Below are 21,390 nucleotides of genomic sequence, written 5' to 3' on the forward strand. Positions count from 1 at the left end.
GCAATAAAATTAAAATAAGTCAAAAAGTAAGAAAGAGAAAAAAAGAAAACTTAATATATATATATATATATATATATATACATATATATATATATATATATATCAAATTCAATTAATACATGTCACACAATGATTGGTGTGTGATAACCACTTGCTATTTAAAATATGGCATTGGTCGAAAAATGATGTAATAATATATTATCGGAATTATTTATGAGGGTAATAGGACGCCTGCATAGTTAAAGTGTTTTTTTGAAATTTCTGGATAACTTGAGGTGGCATTTTATGTCTTTTCTCTCTATTAAACTAGAAGTTTTGGAGTCTATTATTGACTACAATTTTTTTTGAGTTTAAGTTAGGTGCATTGTTAGTGCAGTAAATTTCTGCACCATCAGGTAACTTACTTTAATAAAATATTATAATTATAAAAAATATAAACAACCATTCACTAAAAAGAGGAGAAGAAGAAGAATATCAATAATTGAGTCCTATTTGTATTCTAACAAAATTTAGTTTCGTAATTAAATTATTTTCTTTTCAAAGTTAATATAATAATTAGGTTTTTTCATATGTTTTCCTTAAGATCATTGCTCATGTAATTCTTCAAACATCATCCTTTCTGAACCTGACAAGAAATATATTTTTAGAACTTCAAACATTCTGAAATTTGACAAGTTTCTTCTAGTCAACGGTACGTCGCGAGAAAAATTTTCATATATTTTCTTGTTTATAAGCATAAAAAAATTTGTTTTGGACAAATCTTCATTAGCAAAATAATTCAATGTACTAAAAATAGGTGATATAGCATCGACAGAGGTGAATATTGCATTTAAAATATTGTCACATCGTCTCCAATTCTTTTGTTCTACTCTAAGTTATTGGGAAAAAAAATTATTAGTTGAACTTTCACTCTGAATATATTTTACAAAGAAAGTGTTGAATAAATAAATAGACATATTCATAATTTTAAGCTATCTAACATTCATAAATGTATTTTGCAGCATTAATGGAAAACTCAAATTTAGATGAGCAACATACATAAGTTGAAGTTTCATTAGCAGAAAGTGACAGGGAAGAAACAAGATAGATTGTTTTTGAAATATGAGTTGGAAATTTGAGAGACCCCTACATCAGTGAGGAGTTTCAGTCACTTGATGATTCATTTAAGTTATATGTTGAATATGCTCATCGTAGCGTTTTTAGTGTACGTCGAGGTAGTATGACTAAGTCAAGAAAAGATAAATCAATAATTCGTCAAGAGTTTGTCTTGTCTGTTCAAAGCAAGGATTTCATTCAAAAATGTAGAAAGCAATACACCACGAGATGAAACCAGAGAAGGATGCAAAGTGTTGTTACATATGTCAAAGAAAGAGTAAAGTAATTGAGTTGTTTGTAGGCTTTTGGATAAGCACAATCATGAATTTGCATCTCCAAATAGTAAAAAATTCTTGCGATCAAAAATAAAAAAAAATTGATGCCTAAAAGAAACTTATTGATTTACTTGATAACTCTGGAGTTCATCCAAGTAAAATAGCGTCAATGTTGATGAATCAATTTGAGGGTGTAGATTGACTACATTTAACAAGTCAAGATATCCAGAATTATTTGCAAACTAGAAGAAAAAATGATCTTGAAAAAGGTGATGCACAGTTAATGCTATATTATTTTCAAAGGTGTCAATATGAAAATCCATGTTTCTTTTATGCAATTCAAATGTATGTAGATGGTCATTTAGCTAATTATTTTTTGGGTTGATGCTTAATCTAGGATAACTTATAAGAATTTTGAAAAAGTAGTTGTTTTTTATCCTACATATATGACAAATAAATATAAGATGCCTTTTGTTCCATTTACCGGAGTTAACAATCACTAGCAGTCTATTTTGTTTGGTTGTGATCTACTTTGGGATGAAATTCAAGACACTTTTGAGTGGTTACTTCGTATTTGGCAAAAGGCAATGTTCGGAGTTGCACCTCATACAATCATAACAGATCAAGATTCTGCCATAACAAATGCAGCTGCAACAGTAATTCCTAATACTAAACATCATTTTTGTATGTGGCACATAACAAAGAAGATTCCAGAATATGTAAGTCATGTTTATCACCAGTATGCTGATTTTAGTAGCAAGTTTAGTTGGTGTATTCATGGTACAAATATTACTGAGGAATTTGAAACAATGTGGATAGAAATTATGGAGATGTATGATTTAGGAGAAAATAATTGGTTGCAGAGAACATATGCGACCTATGAAAAATGGATAGCAGCATATGTGCGTACTACTTTTTGTGCAGGCATGTCAACAAGTCAAAGAAGTGAGAGTATGAACAATTTTTTTTAAAGATTATTTGAATTCTATTACTCCAATGAGTATATTTGTGATGCAATATGATAAGGCTATTGACGCTAGATATGATAAAGTAAGGAAGAATGATTACAAGACAAAATATTCAAGGCCTATCTTGAAAACTTTGTATCCTATGGAGGATGAAGCAGCGAAGGAATATACAAGAAAGATATTTCAGATTTTTCAAGAAGAACTTATTCAATCTCAAAACTTTATCTCTGAAAAGATTGGGGTTAAGGACGGAAGAAATATCTATAAAGTGCATCAACTTCAATGATAAAAGCCGACATACATTGTTAGTTTGGATCTTGCATTGAAAAGAGTTGTTTGTTCATGCCACAAATTTGAGTTCATGGGAATTCTATGTAGACATGTAATAATTGTAAGAGTTAGTGTTCAAATTTTGAAAAAAATTCATCCGTTAAAGGTTTTGAAAATAACAAAATAGTGATTGTGAGTTGTAACATTCTTCTTTGTTCTAATTCTGCGTTATAGGATTTTGAAAGACGCTCTATGTTATGAATTTTGAAAGATTACTTTTATTTTCAATTCATGAACCTATAGTAAATTCTATTAATTAAAAGTCTTTTTCTTGCAAAACCTTTATCCTATAAATTGAGTTTCTTTTGTTTGAAAAAGATAAACATTCAAAAAAACTACTTTCCCTTGAAAAACTCTAGTGAGGCATTAATCAAAAGTTGAAATCACCAATTCAAGAATAAAAGAGAAACATTCTTGAATGCTACTTTTTTTGTGGCTTAGTTGAAACCAGAAGATAGAGTTGTTATTTATTCTTTCGATTGCTCGTGGAAGAGACTCCAACTATCTTCAAGAAACGTATTAACGTGCCTCTAAGCAAAGCAACTTTTATTTTGGATTCCTTGTACTTTTATCATTCTTGTTTATTTTGTTCTAACAATTTGAAGATACTTGTCTCTATGACATCCACATCAATAACAAACAGTGTTCCAAATTTGCCTAATCCTAATTTTGAAATATTTGATGGCAAAGACTTTCCTAGATGGCATGGAAAGATGGAATTCATTTTAAGACGGCTAAATTTGGCATATGTTCTTGAGAAACCTTGTCGTGACGCTGATGGTTATGAGGTAGCAATGAACGAGGCTACTTTAATTAAAGAACAAATTGCCAAATGGAAAGATGATAATTACTTATGAAAGAATTATATTCTTGGAGGAATGTCCAATAATATTATGATCAATATTATATTAAGTGTAAATATGTTAAGGAGATTTGGGATATTCTTAAAGCTATTCATTTAGCAGAACAATCGAGTTTAAAGAAATTTCTTGTTTCAAATTATATGGAGTTCAAAATGGTCGATGACAAGTCAATCATTGAACAAGTACAAGAATTTCAACTTATAGATAATAAAATTTCTATATTTGTAATTGCTCTTTATAAAAACTTTCATGTTGGTGCTTTAGTCTCAAAACTTCCTCCATCTTGGAAGGACAGAAGCAAACTCTTACACAAGAATAAAGATTTGACTCTTGAACAATTATTGCAACATTTGCAAATTGATTAAGAGACACGATACCGTGACAATAACCTCTTGAAGGAGCCCATCATGAAAGCTCATGTTGTTGAAGAAAAGATCAAGAAGGAACCTGCCAATAATAAATTTTTGAAGACAAAGAAGAGTAAAAATTTCGAGCGTACTAATTCTAATTCTAAGTCGAATGAATGTTATCATTGTCATAAATTGGTCACTGTGCATGTGATTGTAAAATTCTTAAAGATGAAAAGAAGAAAGAAAAGGCAAATAATAATACAAAAGATGATCTGGTGGCCATGGTCGCAGAAACATTTGTAGCGAGAAATCAAGTGGAATGGCTGATAGACACTGGTAGAACTTGTCATATATCAGGTAATCAAAATTCTTTAACGACCTATGAATTATTGGGTAGGGGGGGGGGGGCAATAATGTTTTGCATAGGGGAAACTCATCCTCTGCTAAGGTTGCGGGAAAAGGAACTGTTGAACTAAAATTCACTTCCGAAAAAATGGTTACATTGATAGACGTATTGCATGTTCCTAATATTCAAAAGAAGTTGGTGTCAGGTATGCTTCTTCGAAGCATGGCTTCAAAATGATTTTAAGGCAGATAAATTTATTTTGTCTAAACAAGGCATGTTTGTTGGAAAAGGTTATGCTATAAATGGCATGTTCAAGTTCAATATTGAAAATAAAAATATTTCTGCTTATGTTGTGGAGTCTTTAGATTTATGGCATGAACGTCTTGATCATATGAATTTCAGATCCATTCAACTTATGGTGAAAAATGGATTAATTAAAAATCGTGGAAAGGAACATGTTGCTAAGTGTATTACTTGTAGTAAATGTAAAATAACAAAGAAATCTTTTAAGTCTATTGAAAGTATATTCACACTTTTGGAGTTAATCCACATTGATATTTGTGAGATGGATTATTTATCACGTCATGGAAAGAGATAGTTTATCACTTTCATTGATAATTACTCAAGGTATACATATGTCTTTCCATTAGAAACAAAAGATGAGACATTTGAGACTTTTAAAACATATAAAGCAGAAGTTGAAAATAAATTGAGTTTGAAGATTAAATCAATTAGATCTGACAGAGGTGGAAAATATTTAAAATCAAATTTTATTGATTTTTGTGAAAAAGAAGGCATTAAGAAACAATTGACTTTGTCTTATACACCACAACAAAATGACGTAGCAGAAAGAAAGAATTGAACTTTCATCTAAATGGTTAACTCTATGCTTTATGAATCTGGTATCACTGAAAATTTGTGGGCTGAAGCCTTATTTTCTGCATGTCATATTTTGAATCGAATTACTTCCAAGAAACACGATTCATCTCCACATGAACTTTGGAAGAATCGAAATCCAAATATAAATTTTTTTAAAGTATGGGGTTGTTTGGCTCATGTTAGATTACCAGATCAACATTTGACTAAGATTGGCTATAGAGGAGTAGATTGTGTATTTATTCGTTATTCACAAAGCAGTAAGGTGTTATGCGAAATTCGAGATAATACGAGAAAATATAAACGCGAAAAACAAGACAATAGATTTACGTGGTTCACCAATAAATTGGCTACGTCCACGGGGAAGAGGGAGAGCAGTTTTATTATGGAGAGGCAAGAACAGAATTACAGAATAGGGTTTGCCATAGCGTCTATATATAGTGCTAAGCTATGCCCTAACAGGCTTGGGCCCAACATACAGAATTGACAGATAATTAAGGGCCCAATACAACAACATTGTATACCGTGACCCCCGTCCTTTCTGTTTGTAACGGGTCCAATTCAAGGCATTCAACATAAGGCTTATAGATTTTTGAATCTTGAGACTCCAAGCCCTCACACAATTATTGGATCGTTGCATGCTAACTTTTTTGAGCATATATTTCCTAAGAAAAAAAAGAATATTTGGAACAAAATACAAGTACTTCTATATCTACTGTTAAAAGAAAAATAGTTGAACCTTTGGAAGAAAATCAACCAAGGCGTAGTGCACGATCAGCCAAACCAAGAGACTTTGGACCAAATTTTCAAGTCTATTTAGTTGAAAAGGATCTTGAAAGTTATGCTGAAGCAATGACTTCACATGATGCTACTCTCTGGCGTGGAGCTATTGATGATTTAATGCACTCTATTATGTCAAACAATACATGGATTTTATCAAACTTCCCTCTTGAATGTAAGTCTATTGACTGTAGATGGATCTTTAGAAAGAAATTAAAATCGCATGGTACCTTAGAGAAGTATAAAGCTCGCTTGGTAGCAAAAAGTTTTACCCAATTGAAAGATATTGATTATTTTGATACCTTCGCACCTGTAGCTCGAATGACTTCTATTCGACTCTTGATTGCTTTAGCCGCAATTCATAGTCTGGTAATACATCAAATGGATGTGAAGACTGTACTTCTGAATGGAGATCTAGATGAAGAGGTTTACATGAAACAACCAGAAGGATGTGTCGTTCCTGGTCAAGAACACAAAGTTTGTAAGCTTCTTAAATTTCTTTGTGGATTAAAACAAGCTCCAAAATAATGGAATGAGAAATTTAGAAGAGTAATGATTTCTAATGGCTACTCAATCAATGGTGGGGACATTTGTATATTTAGAAAATTTTCAAGAAAAATCTGGTGTTATAATAAGTATCTATGTAGATTATATGTTGATCTTTGGAACTGCTATGGAAAGAGTCAAGGAAACAAAATCATTTCTAGCTTCTCAATTTGAAATGAATGATCTTGGAGAAGCTGATGTAATTTTGGGCATTAAAATCATGAGATCAGCGAATGACTTGACTCTTACTCAATCAAGTTATATTGAGAAAGTTCTAAAAGGGTTTGGTTACTTTGACGAAAAACCTGCTCCTACACCATTTGATCCTAGCATCAAACTAATGCAGAACTCTAGTGATGTTCTTGATCAATTGACATATTCTCATATTGTTAGGAGTCTTATGTATGCCATGCATTGTACTAAGCCTGATATTGGTTACCCAGTAGGAACTTTGAGCAAGTTTACTAGTAATCATGGAGTTGCACATTGGAATGCCTTAATTCTATTTTAAGATACCTGAAGGGTACAATTAATATTGGTCTACATTATTCTACATTTCCACCTCTTCTTGAAGGCTATAGCAATGGTACTTGGAATTCTGATCCGAATGACTCTAAATCTATTACTACTTCGATTTTCACTTTGGCTGGAGCAGTGATTTCTTATAAATCAAAGAAGCAGACATGTATTACTCATTCAACCATGGATTCAGAATTTATAGCTATGTTTTCTGATGGAGAAGGAGTTGATTGGCTACGGTCTATGCTGATAGATATTCCTTTGTGGAGTAAGCCAGTACCACCTTTAACTATTTATTCTGATAATCAAGTTGCTATATTTCGGGCTTCAAGTGATTACTATAATGGCAAGTCGAGACAAGTTTGTCTCAAACACAATCATGTGAGAAGATTATTAGAGGAAGGCGTGATATCATTTCAATATGTGAAGTCCAGATTTAATTTAACGGATCCTTTGTCTAAAGGATTAGGCAAAGAGTTAGTGGTGGAAACATGTAATGGTAAGGGGATAAAGCCTGCTGTAAATTAATTGTTCTTTATGGTAACCCTACCTAATGATGTAATCTTGGGTTCAAAGGGAAAAACAAATAAAGTTACAATTGTGAAGCACATAATAAAATTCCCATTTTCAAAATAAAATGAAATAAGCAAATGTGCATGATTGAGATTCTATTCTCTTAATAAATTTATAAGACCGATATTGGAGTTAGTAAGAAAAATCTTGATAAAATTTTTCGATATTCCTACTGAAGAGAAGGATGAGATTATATTCTCTTAATAAGTCTATAAACCGATTTCGATTGGAGTGTGTAGAAATACTCTTGATAGATTTACAGATACTTTGTTGTCTCTACAACAAAAATGATCATTAGCGGCAATTAATTCTTAATTACCGCTAAATATGTATTTTTAGCGGCAATTGATACTCTTTGTATATGTCTCTAAAGCCTTTAGTGACATTAGTTCTAATAACACTTAACTAATACTGGTAAAAGCTTTATCACTCTTTACTAATGTCAATATTTAATGCCGCTAAAAGTTGTTTTTGTTGTAGTGTGTAAAGGGGGATGAGATTACTTTCTCTTAATGAAGTTCATAGACTATTTGGTCGGAGTATGCAAAGTTACTCTTGATGAATTCACCTCACTAAGTGCGAAGTGGAGGGCGCTTCAATAAGATTTCAATAAGAAAGTCTTAAAGCACTTGGTTAAAAGGATTCAAGACACATGGCCGTAAGGTGTCAAAGGATTTCCATTTCATTGGAACATATTAATGTGCGTGGAGTATTTTTCTATTTCATTCAATGAACCACTTAGTTCAAGATTTGTTTACTAAGTAGACAATGATTTAGAAAGCCTTAACTAGCTAATGGTTCAAGTCCAAAAGACACCATTGTTTAGTGTTTGAATTAATTTTGAAACAAAATTCATCCATTAAAATTTTTGAAAATAACAAAATAATGAATGTGAGTTGTAACATTCTTCTTTGTTTTAATTCTACGTTATAGGATTTTTGAAGGAGGCTCTGCATTATGAATTTTGAAAGATAACTTTTAGTTTCAATTCATGAACCTATTATAAATTCTGTTAATTAAAATTCTTTTACAAAACTTTTATCCTATAAATTGAGTTTCTTTTGGTTGAAAAAGATAAACATTCAAAAAACTACTTTTCCTTGAAAAATACTTGTGAGACATTAATCAAAAGGTGAAATCACCAATTCAAGAATAGAAGAACAACATTCTTGAGTGCTACTTGTTTTGTGGATTAGTTAAATCCCGAAGATAGAGTTGTTATTTATTCTTCCGATTGCTCGTGGGAGAGACTCCAACTATCTTCAAGAAACGTATTAACGTGCCTCTAAGCCAAGCAAGTATTGTTTTGGATTCATTGTATTTTTATCATTCTTGTTCATTTGTTCTAACATTAATGGTATTTATAAAGAAGATTCACTCACTTCCGACATATTATTTATTAGATCGATGGAGTAAAAATCCAACCAAAGAAAGAGCTAATGATCCTCCAAATGAAACAAAAAATATGAAATCTTCTACCTTATGGTTTAATAACATTATGATACATTCTATTGGCTATGCGAACGAGCTACAGAGTTTGAAAAACATTATCAATTTGCACATAAAAGATCCTTGCGATTGTGTGAAGAACTTGATGAACTTCCTTATGAATCAGAGAAAGATTGTGTTGTATCAGGTGTTTAAGGTAGTGAAAAATATAGTAAAATAATATCATGTGAATAAAGTCAAAGATACTACTCTGATTGACCCTCCAGTAGCAACTAAAGGGCGTCCAAGATCTTTGAGAATGAAATGTGCTCTAGAAGTTATTCAAAAGACCAAAAAAGTTACTTCTCAGAAGCAATAAAGGCAAATGAAAAGTATAAAATTTAAGAGAAAGGAAACAAGGTACTTCACTTTACACAATAAATATTATTTCTATTGCGAGTTATTTTTGTTATAAATTCTAAAATTTTATGTGTAGTTCAAATTATAATGCTGAAGCCGAGCAAAATGGTATAACAATATCTAACGAGGCTCATTCATGGTTATTTTTTGTATAATAACTTATGTCAGTAGGATTACTTTTCATATACCTTCTTCTTGATCAACTAACAAATTTCTTTTAAATTTTATCAGCAGTTTCAACTATATCCAGAACATTATCAAGGATTTATAGAGAACACTAAATGTTCTTATACCACATCATTTACGGTAAAGAACTATTCGGTTTTTATTCTATCATTGATATATTATGTACATGCTAAAGTGTGTGTCGATGAATTATAACTCTTCCATTCAGGAGTTGATAAAAGCAGCTTCAACTCTATTCCAATAACACCATCCTAGTTAGTGAGATTTGGAGCTTTGAGAATACAGGAAATAAGAAAAGAAAAGCAGTTATGAATACAGGAAATAAGAATAAGAAAAGCAGTTATTTAGATTTTAGTTTATTAGTTTTCTTTGAAATTTTTTAACTTTTGAATAGTACTTCCATTGTTTATTTTGACATGTATATGGGGTAAAATTATATATTTATATTACAGTTTGTTCTCTATTTTAATTTTTGGGTTCAAATAAATTATATTTTACATTGCATGTGAAAATAGATACACTTTATAACATTCGAAAGTGAGCGTGAAATGTAAGATTACTCTACAATTCAACAAATTTTACTTTTAAAATAGCTAATGTTATAACATGTGTTGTCGAAAACCTTAATAGCATCATGAGTCTATGATTCTCCGGATGTGGTTGAAATTTTTACCTCCTCCTCCTCCCTAACCAGCTGTTAATAGCATCATGAGTCTATGAGTTTCCTCTTCATTGCTTAGTTTCAAAGATGTAAAATATGAGATATGTCAAAGATCATAAATGTAATTAAAATCACTTATTTGACAAATTTTTATTGATAAATAGTATAAGAATGATGTATAATATGAATCTGGACTTGTAATAGAATATATCCTAAGATTCTAACAAGATCAACAAGTTTGTCATACAAAGAATGAAATTTAATTTCATACAATAGTACAAATTGTGAATACATTTACATTTGAAAGTATAAAGCGTTTCTCTTTTCTCTTCAAAACATCTTTCATTCCTTTAATCCCATATAGTATATTTATTGCTTGAGGTGGACAAGAGGAGTTCTATATGCATCGTTACTACTGGGCAATGGATCGGAACGAAACCACTGGACCGGCACGAACCGGTACCGGACCGCATCGGGACAAATTGACCGGTATCAGGATGAACTGGATCAGAATTACCGGAACGGATACTCGGTTCCATCCCGTCCCACTATATACCAGGATGGAACCGGACCGGACCGGAATGGAACGGGATGGATAAACGGGATGACACATCTAGCTATTTCAAAAAATGATTGACTTTTTTTTAGTTATTTTGATTTTTTTAATTACGAAAATATGAATATTTTTTTTTATTTTTCTAAGTTTAATTTAATAGTTTTTAAATTTATAATGTAATTTTTACTTAAGTTTATTTTAAAGAGTATTTTTTAAAAGGCATAATAAATATATTGGACACTAAACTTGGCTTCAAATTTTAACTTTGACCTCCAACTTTCATAATGCACGAACAAACATTTTAACTATCCAACTTTTAAATAAATAAACACATGAGTCCTACATGGCACAATACATATAGGACACTACGTAGGACAAAAAATGACATGTAGGACATGTGTGTCTATTTGTTCAACTTTATACAAGTTTAAGTGTCTACTTGTGCACAACGAAAGTTGAAGGGCATAAATGTGATTCGAAGTCAAGTTAAAGGGCATATTTATGTATTATGCCTTTTTAAAATTTTTACTTTTTAAATTTGCAAGTTAAGTCTAATAAAGTCAAGATAAGTTTTCAAGATTTGAATCTTTTGATATTTATAAGTTACTACTTATTAATATGTTATAACTTATAATATATATTTATAACTTGTAATTTTGATAACTTAAATTTGTAATTTTACAAAATTAAATAAACTATAATATAATATATAATATAAATTAATCAATTAAAATATTTAACCAGAATCAGGATAAACCGGTACCGGTACACTGATATCAAATCGCGGTTCGGTTCCGTTCCGTTTCGTGTACTGGTTCACGGTGTCCCGTTCAGACCCATAGGCAACTGATCCGGAATGAACCAGAACGAACCGGACCGATAGTGGTACAACCCGGTCTGGTGCCCAGTGTTGTGCATCGTCATCGATCATTGTGAAGATAGAAGTATGTCCCAGCAGGAGCTTTGAATGAGCACCATCGGATGACTTGGTTCAGAAACAATGGGAAAGAAGAGGTTATCTTGGCGTGGATACAGAAGAAGAACGACTATAGCTTTATCGATCTTCATATCTGTCAAAGCACACGACCTGAATGATCTTAGCTCGTTTGGCTGATTAGTATGGTTCATGAGAGCTCCATTCGATGTGGAACATAACACAATTATTCCCAACATTGATAGACTAGAGGGGTTCACAAATGCAAGTATTTCTGCAAGGCTTTTCGAGGATCTTGTTGGTGTTTTGACGCCACTCAAGTATGATTAAATAAGGCATAATACATAAATATGTCCTTTAACTTGGCTTTAAATTACATTTATGTCCTTCAACTTTGGGTGTGCACAAGTAGACACTTAAACTTGTATAAAGTTGAACAAATAGACACACATGTCCTACACGTCATCCTACATGTCATTTTTTGTCCTACGTGGTGTCCTATGTGTATTTTGCCATGTAGGACTCACGTGTATATTTATTTAAAAGTTGGATAATCAAAGTGCCTATTTGTGCATTATGAAAGTTGAATGTCAAAGTTAAAATCTGAAGCCAAGTTTTAGGTCCAATATATGTACTATGCCATTAAAAAATATGCTTCATGAGTTTTGATAAATCATGTTCCATGAGAGCCACCAACTAACGAGCTAAAAAACAGAACTCAATAGTCTCCTTACATGACAATTTACAGAGAAAGAGAATCAGAAACTCATTCATAACAATAAAATTAATTCAGAATATGATCAATCTATCCAAAAAGAATTTAGGTAAATTATGTTTCTTAAAGTTGGAAGTATTACAGAGACATAGGATCAGTAACTTAAATCTGTTTTCTCTTCCCATCTATCGTTAGATCAGGATATTGATAAATTATGCCCAGATATATGGTATGAAGAACATCATCATCTATAGAAGATTAATGAATGAATAACTCAAAAATAATGAAAAGTAAATTGATGGTGCAAATAAAATAAGACACATTAATCACATAATTCTAATATTAAATTATTAATGAAGAGAGAATAGTTTCACTAGCATAGGTCTATAGTACTCACGTAGCAAAATATATTATTGAAAATTTGATACTTTGATTCTGCAAATTCACCTGCAAATGCTTTCTTTGTACTAATCAATAAAATAAATTATTAGTTAATTAGAGTGAAAAAAGATAAAATAAAAACAAAATCATAACCCTTTATGTGTACGAATGAACAAATAAAATTGGAATACCAAGATATGCAGGTGGGAAGAAAACATAAAGAGAAAGTAGGTCAAACGTGATATGCATATTGAAAAAAAAAATCATAAAGAGGAAGTAGGTCAAATGCGTATGAGTAACATGTTGATGTATCCTAACCATTTTATGAATATCATTCTTCTCTTTAATTTCTGGAGCATTATATCCTAGCTTCCTTGAATAATGATATTTGAACTCCTAGGTACTGTGCCTTGCATTTTATACGCATCACAGTAAACTGAAACATAATTATATCTGATCTGTATCTCCTCCATCCTCACATCCCAGTTACTTCGTTTTGAATATCCATAGTAATTGTGGTTAAATCAAGTTCCACCACATATTACAATATTTTCTACATTCTGGAGGTAGCAGCGTACTCTGCTTCAGCTATTGATTGAGGAACAGACCCTTGCTTCTTTGTGCACCAGCAAATGACACCTTATCCGATAGTGAAACAATATCTTGAAGTGCTTTTCATGTCATCTTGCGACCCAGCCCAGTCACTATCAGTAAACCCCAACAATTTGATAGATGTGGTTCTTTTATAAAACACACCATAATCAATGGTGTAACAATCCGAAAAAAAAATTTATCATATCTTTCGAGATCCACCCTACAATATGGGGTAAAAAAGCCAAAATAAGTGATTTTAGCCCTTATAAAAAGAAAACTGATTCTTGAACCCCTTTCACGCTCATGTCACGTCGAGGTACTGCAGAAAAAAAAACAGCAAAATCCGATCCAATTTATCGTAATCGATTAGTTAACATGTTGGTTAACCATATTCTGAAACATGGAAGAAAATCATTGGCTTATCAAATTATCTATCGAGCCGTGAAAAAGATTCAACAAAAGACAGAAACAAATCCACTTAAGGTGATTTAATTGTTAATTAAAAATCTGAAATTTTAAGGGCATAATGGTCCTTTCACGTATTAATTAAAATAAATCAGATTTGTATTAATTTAATATAAATTCTATTTGACTAAGTCTTGAATTTAGTCTCCTAATCCTAATAGCTCTCTCTCTCACGCTTCTTAACTCTCTCTCTCTCACGTTCTCCATCTCTCTCACGTTATTCTGCCAAGCACAACAAAAACCAGAGAATACATCAAGAGTTCTTCACACGTGAAGAACTCACATGAAATTTAAAGAAAAACAAAGCAACCAAAAACATTAAGGCAAAGAGAAGTTGTTCGTTGAGTGGTGTGGACGTCGAGGTAACTTGGATTGATTTTTGGAGAGAGTTTTGGGCAGCAAATTCTTCGTTTGAACATCAATAAAGGTATGAGTTTCTCTCAGGGAATTCTTTCTCCAAGAGTACTTTCTTTCGAACGTTTTTTAAACTCTTGAAACTAAGGTTGTTCCCCTTCTTATGTCCTTGTCCTTAGCTCCCTAACGAATTTGTAGGATGGGTATGTTGTGCTTCTAGATTTTTGCATGAATGATGTGTTTAAATTAAATACGAATGTGTTTATGTGCGGGAAATCACGATAATGATCATCAAAATATGATCGGAAAAGTTGATGTATAGGCGTGTATAGGGCAGTGTTTCAGGCACTGTTTTGAGGTGTATAAGTTGTGTATTTTATGTGTGTAATGGGTGTACAATGTGATGTTCATTATGATGAAGTATAGTGAATTGAATAACAATCTTATAACTATTTAAACTTATGAAAAAATGCACCTAAAAATGGTTTGGAGAAGGACAAAAATTTCTAGCAACAATGCAATGTTAATTTAGACTAAAGTTTAATACAAGAATCTGGAAATTTATTAAAATTTTAAAGGGGTGAGGCCACCAGGATTCGAACCTGTGACCTCACCCGTGTACCTGCTGTAGTTTGCGAAAAAAGAAAAAAAAGGGGCTGGGGGCGCGAATCGAACCCACGACCCCCAGTTCGCGAAAAAAAGGGATGCGAGGCGTGGGGATAGAACCCACGACCTCAGCACTGCAGGGGGGGGGGCAAAATATTAAGGAAATAAAAGTGAGGCTCTGGGGGTTCGAACCCACCACCTCACAACGTCCTCCTCTTCAGCGAAAATTAAAAGAAAATAAGGGGGCTGCTGGGGTTCGAACCCCCAACCTTTCGGTTAATTAGTAGTAAAATTAAAATAGAAAATTTATCCCTTCATGTAAATATTGAGATTTAATTTAGAATTCTAATTAAAAATAGAAAATTAATTCTTTTATGTAAATATTGAGATTTAATTTAGAATTCTAATTAAAAATAGAAAATTAATCCTTTCATGTAAATGTTGAGATTTAATTTAGAATTCAAATTAAAACAGAAATTAATTACTTCATGTAAATGTTGAGATTTAATTTAGAATTCTAATTAAAATAGAAAATTAATTATTTCATGTAAATGTTGAGATTTAAGTTAGAATTTTAATTAAAATAGAAAATTAATTATTTCATGAAAATGTTGAGATTTAAATGAAAAATATAAATGATATCCAAGTGATTCAAGATTTGGGTTCCCGTGCCCAAACCTCTGTATTGATACATTAGTCTTACGTGAGTAAAATATTCAAGAATAATACCATCTACTTAGATAAAAAATCAAGATCTTGGCATATAAACAAGATACATAAGTCTTGTAATGCATAATCTTAGGAAAGTAAGAATCACTTAACGAACTATAAATGAACTCCCATAGCTTGTATGTATAGACACATAAGTCTAACATACGTTCAAAAATAAGTGAACCTAAGATATACATAATGAAATGAAGAAATGAATATTCACGTAATAAGAGGTGAGTAACTATGAAAAATAAAGGTGCTAATAATAAAGAATGTGGTGACAATCATGATGTGATGCTAATGTATATGATGAGAGCAATCTCAAATGAGCCCAAGTAAATGTTACCAATAAGTACTCACCAAGGAGAGTCTAAGATAATGAAGAGACCAGTCTCTATGAACACTCTAATAAAAATATTGAGTTTAAAACACTTAATACTAATGATGAGATGAGAAATCATCTATTGAGCTATGATGTCCTCATACTAGAAGCCAGCTTCCATGATGTATGAGTTGAATGTAATGGAACTTTATACTGAGCACCGATAGGCTAGCTATGAGCGGTGATGCCTTCTTTTGGGAAGGGCGGAGGTTCACGGAACTCTCATGAGATGAGACTGTCCGGCTTGCCGGTTATGGGTCTCCATACATCTCCTAGTCTTTGAACCTATATTTCCACTATAGGGATCTGGCGGGGTTAAATTCCCATATACGGTAGCATGTTATTGAGTCACCTTGGCCGGTGATTCCACCTCTTTTCGGTGTGGGGGAGACACTGGATTTCATGATGCTCACATGATCTATGTCGGTTAAAGTTAAAGTTCCCAATGAATGAATGAGGCAAGCCTCAAATGAATCATATAAAGAAATGAATGATACCTAAGGTGTTAGGATAGGATAATCAAGAGGTGAGCTAGATTCAAGTAATGACATTAGGTTATTCCTGATCATTGCACAGCAAACCCGATCAAAGTCTTAAACTACATCCTAGGTATATATGGTGTTCAGACTGTCCTATGAATGAACTGAAATGATGTACATATGAATGAATGAAGCAGACTCTTTGTTTGCTAAAGAAGGCTCCCTAGTTGAGGTCCCATATTTTGAGCCCTCATTTTGGAAAGTCTTATGGTCAAGTCCATGATAACAAGGTCTCATGGCATATGAATGAATAATATGAAATAAACTATGTGTTATATGTTATGTGCTATATGAAGATGTTATGTGTTATGTGTAGTACGATAATTATAATGATGCATGTCACTCTCATGGCATAACTTTCCCAATCTCAATTTGGTAAGTCCACTAACTTGACTTCCAAAAATCATGTCTTTAGGAAAGAGTTATTCTTTCTCATGCATGTCCGTGGTGTGTGCTTGTATATACCCATACTTAGTACAAGTGTGTACTAATACCATACAAACATCTACTTTTAGGTGCAAGCGCAGGTGTGCGGTAGAGCTACAGGTTCGTTGTTGCAAATATCCGGACGTCAGCATTCATCCGGAGTTTGGTAGGTCCTCACGCTTTCGAGGATTCTACTGTTTTACATTCTAGCGTAGTTTTAGAGTTGAGCTAGTGAAGCATGTTCCACTAGCGTTTCTTTCCTGTTTTGGTTGAGACGTTGTATTGGTGCTATTTTGGCCGATATACAATTAATACTTAATGAATTATTTCTGTCAGTTGCTTATCTCTTTAAGTGTTAGATGGTTGATGATGAATGTTTATGAAATATTAAAAAAAATGTTTAGCAAGTATATTTAAAGAATAAAAAATTTCAAATTTTCCGCTAAAATTAACCTATGTAAAGTAAGAATGACGTAAGTAGGCTTGTTTGCGACCTCTGAGAGGTCAACGACGCCGGTCTCGTCTAGGGTCTAGATTCCAATCGTGACAAATGGTGCCTAGAATGTACCTCAAAATTCTTTTGGCTGCTCTGAGGTGAGTTTCATTGTGTAAATGCATAAACCTTAATAGCACACTTGTTGTGTACATACTATCAGACCTTGTGGCTAATAAATACAACAGGGAACCAATCAAACTTCTATAAATTGAAGCATCAACCAAACCATACTCTTCCTCCTTCATCAGTTTCTCTCCTTAAACTGCAGGCATACTTACTGGTTTGCATTTTTCAAGACAAAACTTCTTCAATATTTCGGTAACATATTTCTTCTGAGAAACAAAGATTCCTTGAGAAGATTGATTTACCTTCATTCCCAAGAAATAAGTAATTTTCCTCAAATAATTCATTTCAAAGACATTCTTCATTTTCTCTCTGAAGTCTGTGATAGATTGTGTGTTGCTGACAGTCCCCAACAGATCATCAACATAGAGAGGAACTAGGAATCTAATATACAGGTTTGCTTCATTGCAACTTCTCTTAAACCCCAAATGCAGTAAGTAGCTATCGATCCGTGCATACCAGGCCCTAGGTGCCTGTTTCAAGCCATAAAGATCTTTCCTTAACAAATATACCTGGTCTCCAGCTCCTAAAACCTTCAGGCTACTTTACATAAATTTTCTCTTCAAGGTACCCAGTATGGTAGGTGGACTTAACATCCAATTAAAATACTCTATTCTCGCTACGCCCTTGTGTATTTTGTTGAAGTATAGGTCATCGATTCAATCTATCTTGATGGGATTTTTATAGTAGGTAGCGACAGGACTAGTAGTATCGACAAGAGGCTACATCAATAGCTGAAAATTTTGGGTATGGTAGGCTTGGAGTCAGAGGTCCTATTCTTCCCAACCAAATAAGCACTTCTTGCAAAGTTCACCTTCCCGCTGTTAAAACAAGGCTTACGGATAAAAATCAGACCTTACCAGGGTCAGGGACCAGACTATAGAGCCTAATTAAAAAGAATTCGGGCTTGCCTTTTGGATTCACATCTATGAGTGAGGATTCCTCTATGTCTTGCTCGCTTATCCAATCTTGGTGTGCTGCAACTGCAAGTAGCAATCTAATTATATCAAACCTTGAAACTGGTGCAAAGGTTTCATGAAAATCAATCTATGTTGTTGCACGTACCCATTTACAACCAGCCTTGCTTAGTACTTATTGAGTGTGCCATCTGAATTCAGTTTAATCTTGAACACCATTTAGTTCCAAGAGCCTGCTTGTCATGAGGTCTAGGTACAAGTATTCATGTATTATTCTTGTTAATCATATTTAGCTCCTCCTCCATGAAAACCCTCCATCCAGCAATATGCAACGCATTGTCTACAATTCTTGGCTCCAGCATAGCGATATTGCACCTACTATATATATACCTCTTACTGCAAAATTATCAGTGTCCTCCTATTCCTCTGGAATCAGCTCTTCTTCTTGGGAACTTTGTTCTTGATAAGTGATCTGGAAAGAAGAAACAACCATCTTCATCCAGTTCCATGATCCTCATCAAATTTAACACTTCTCTTACATGGATTTGTTGTGAAATAGGTTTTAAAATCAAATATCGTTTAGAAGTGCTACTGTATCCCACAAATATTCCAACTTCAGCTCTTTGATCAAGTTTATCCCTCTTAACCTCAAGAATATAAGAGTAACAGATACAACCAAATACTTTAAGATGAGAAGTGATGACTTGGTTCCAATCTATGCTTCATATGGAGTCGTTCCTTCAACTACTCTTGTCGGCAATCTATTTTGTAGATAGACAGCGGTATTTACAGCTTCATCCCATAGCACCTTGGGCAGGCCTTTCTCAAACTGAAGACACCGAGCCATATTCATAAATGGGCATATTTTTTCTCAGTTACACCATTTTGTTGTGGTGTGTAAGTGATTGTAAATTGATGATGAATTTCTGCTTTCTGAAGAGAATCCTTGAATTGATTGGAAGTCAACTCGATTCCATTATCAAACCTTAAGATTTTTATCAAAGAGCACATTGGTTTTCAACATTTGCTTTTAACCTTTGAAACGCAACAAATACTTCAGATTTATGTTTCAGAAAGTAAACCTAAAAAAACCTTGAAATCAATAAATAAAAGAAAATATTTGTTGTCATTATAAGAAGGAGTTCTCATAGGTCGACAAACATCAGTGTGTATTAGTTGGAGCTTTTCCAGGCTTGATTAATAGGAAATGGTGATTGACTTCGCTTCCCAATTTGACAAACCCCACATACATTAGAGGTTTCACTTATCGAAGGCATATCTGCCACAAGATCTGTTGCCACATTGTGTTTGAAAAACAGAATTACTGATTCTGATAAAACTTTGCAGAAACGCGAAGTAACTAAAGTTTTTAGAATCAGTACAAAAGATAAATAGTAATCAATTAATGAATAAATTAAATCTGTAAAAACAAGTACTAGAAAAATTTGAATAGGAAAAAGATCAAGTCCACTAAACTCATAGTGTCCCCTTAAGGAAATTATTCCCCTCTAGCATCCGAGGTTTGATTTGGAATATGACCTCCCAGGGTAAAATGATCTCAATCACCAGAGTATAGATACCAAAAACTCTGGTGTAAGCGAACTAATCAACAACAGGAAGTACAAGAAGAAAATTTTAGTGCAGAAGAAAAACAAGAGACTCAGAAAATTTGTAAGGAAATATTCTGAAAAATGAGTGGTATTTATAGGCAAGAAGAACAAGTTCCGAAAGGTTGCAACCCTTTCAGAATTCACACGACCATTAATGAAAGTTTTGAACCTTTCAAGTGGTACTGACTATTCCTGAAAGTTGAAACCTTCAGAACAGTCATGGCGGGAAATTTTAATAAAATGGGAAAGTTCAAATAAAATGGGTCGTGCAGGGATCCGAGTCGGGTCATGTTAGTCAACTAAAATGTTGAAACATTTCGGTTAATTTTCAACTTATGTTATCTACTAATTAATTGAAAATATTTTTAGCCATTTAATAATTAATTAATTAAATAATTAAAACAAATTTTGTCCAAAAAAATAATCTATCAATCGATCATTTGCCAAAGGCAAAGCCAAAGAAACCGAAGCGAGCGATGACGACGGCACGAGGGGGGTCCCTCTTTCCAACTCTTTTAACAATTAATAGGAGTGTTTGTGTATTTAAACTCTCATATTTTTCTTTCCACCACCGATGAGGGACAAATTCCTTTTCATTAAAGCATAAGAGGACTTTTCAAGTTCCTAACTCTTCAAGTTCTCAACTTTTCAAATTTCTCTCTTTCCCTCTATTTTCCATCAATTTATGCTACATACCCAACAATCCCCCACATTCATGGGGAATTTTTATAACATAGGAATGCACAGACAATTGTGTACTTTACAGGCAAGAATTAATTTCATCTGGATAAGTAGGTTTCCCCTTGGACTTTCCGTAGTGAACATATGTCAGATATACTTGGTCAATCGATAGATGTGATATCTTTGAACCATCTAGCTTTGGTGTATACTTAGACAACCATATGTCACACAATTAACCCTTTACTGTTTATGGTTCTTACGGTTGTGTTCGTTTCAGCCATGAACACATCCTGATTTCATTAGTGTATAGAGAGTAGACTTTTGACATAAAATTCTCTTTGAAGTGACTTCCACTTCTTACACAGGTGATTTCTGACCGTATCATCTCGTAGATACACTATTTGGTCAAATCTACAAAACTTAGCAAATCATCAAAAACTTTAAGCTTTATTTCCTCATTAACAAGCCTTAAAATCTTAACCTTGTTCCTGAACATTGTCTTCATCATGAGAATGGATTGAGTTAATTGACAATGTCGAACCGTCAGCCACAACCTTGTTTTTCTCCTTGAATCTAGCTCTTGGGATCTCCAGTCTTCTAGATAGAGTTACCGTCATACTGACTTGTCCTAAGGCGTAAACCCATTCCCTTAGATGATCTTTCAACTGCCTCTCTCACTAGGCC

General features: G+C 33.0%; 1 pseudogene; it reads left to right on the forward strand.

Moving 5' to 3' along the window:
- The first annotated feature begins 2,285 nt into the window (after positions 1-2,285).
- On the forward strand, positions 2,286-9,328 carry LOC114074017 (annotated as a pseudogene).
- Positions 9,329-21,390: the final 12,062 nt, after the last annotated feature.

This window comes from Solanum pennellii, chromosome 9 (genome assembly GCF_001406875.1).
Source record: "Solanum pennellii chromosome 9, SPENNV200".
NCBI lineage: Eukaryota > Viridiplantae > Streptophyta > Magnoliopsida > Solanales > Solanaceae > Solanum > Solanum pennellii.